Genomic DNA, 1962 nt, shown 5'->3' with positions numbered 1-1962 from the left:
CTCTCTCTGTCAAATAAATAAATAAATAAATCTTCAAAAAAAAAAAAAAAAAAGAATACAGGGGCACCTGGGTGGTGCAGTCAGTTAAGCAAGGGACTCTTGGTTTCGGCTCAGGTCATGATCTCATGGGTCATGAGATCGAGCCCCACATAGGGCTCTGAAGCCATCGGGGAGTCAGCTTGAAGATTCTCTCCCTCTGCCCCTCTTCCCACTTGTTCTCTCTCTCTCCCTCTAAAATAAATGAATCTTAAAAAAAAAAAAGAACACAGTTAATGGTTAATGTAGTAATTAAAAAGGGATGAGTTTTGAATACCTATTACCTTTTTTTAAAAAAGATTTTATTTATTTGACAGAGAGGAAGTACAAGCAGGGGGAGCAGCAGGGAGAGGGAGAAGCAAGCTCTCCACTGAGCAGAGAGCCTGACATGGGGCTCAATCCCAGGACCCTGGGATCATGACCTGAGCCGAAGGCAGACGCTTAACCGGCTGAGCCACCCAGGGACCCCAACCTATTACCTTTTTAAATATAGTTTATTTAATTGTAAGTTTATATAATTTAATATTTAATAATGTCTGCTTAACAACCCACCAATGGGATTCAGAGCACAGTAGTCCAAAATATGGCACTATGGCATATTGAATATTTTTAAGCTGAAGGAGTTTGAGAAAATGGCAGAAGCAGGAAGTTCTCTGACCTTCCCCTCCCCTTCTTGCCTGAAGCAGGTCATAAGACTGTCTTCTAAGGAGTGCTCTCTGCATACCAGAAGGAAAGTAGCAACCTTATCTCCAAGATGGGAATTTTCAGAAGAATCCAAACAAACATGCCTTGCCAAGCTTCCCAACATTGATTACACTTACCTTATATCCTTTGTCCTATTAGATTTCTACACTACCACCCACTCCTCATCAAACCTTGTATAAAAATCCTCAGGTACACCATTTCTTCAGGTCCTCATTTCTGTATGAAGAAGCCCATGTCCCACAAAACTTAAAGTAAATGTGTATGCTTTCTTGTCTTTGTCAGTTTAATTTTCAGACCCAGCCAGGGACCCTAAGATGGTCAAGGAAAACTTTTACCTGCCCTACACAGCTGTATGGCAGCACTAAAAAGTTCCTTGTCCTCTTTCTTGTCCAAGGACATTTATCTATCCATACCTGCCCTTTCTTACATCGTCAGTTTTGCCTCTACTGGGTCATTCCAACCAGCACACACTATAGGGTACGCTGTGATTTCTTCCATCTTAAAAAAAATCCCCTCTTAACCCCATACCATCCTCCAGCTCTAGTCTAATTCTCTGCTCCATTTTTCCTCCTCACAGGAGTTGCCTACAATCTCTTGAACCCATTCCAATCAGTTTGGGCCCCTGCCAGTTCACTGAAACTACTATTGTCAAGGTTACCAATGACGAAATGGCTAAATTCACTAGTTAATTCTTAATCCTCACCTTACTACACCTAAGAGTGGCATTTCCTTGAAATACTTATGAAGGGTGGAATGGAGGGTTGGATGTCAAAGCCCTTAAATGTTGATTGTATGTAGAGAGCAACTCTACCATACATACAGAAAAACAAATAAATACCAGCCTCCTAGGGAGCTACAGAGACCCACAAAGGAGAGATAACTGACTTGCGGAGTTGATGGTGACCCTTATCTGCCTCTGTTACCAGAGAATAGCTGGAGACAGTGTGTGACACAGGAGACCCCTGCCAGGCTGGGTCCTGCACCCCTACTCCACTCTGACAACTGCTTTCTTCCAGAATGTATCCTTGGGCTTGCCAACTACTTATTAGCTGCCCACAAAAGGCCAAGGTTGCTTCCTGAAAGATTAAAGGACCCAGAACCTGTTGGCTTTAGCTGGACTTGTTGGCTGTAAGAACAGAGGCCACCTGCCTACTCCAAGGACATCTGGGTACTCTGAAGGTGGAAACGTGTGCCAGGCTTGACAAGGGAAGCTACTGCCAA

This window comes from Phoca vitulina, unplaced genomic scaffold (genome assembly GCF_004348235.1).
Source record: "Phoca vitulina isolate PV1807 unplaced genomic scaffold, GSC_HSeal_1.0 scaffold6, whole genome shotgun sequence".
Taxonomy (NCBI): Eukaryota; Metazoa; Chordata; class Mammalia; order Carnivora; family Phocidae; genus Phoca; species Phoca vitulina.
This window is presented reverse-complemented; position numbering follows the sequence as displayed.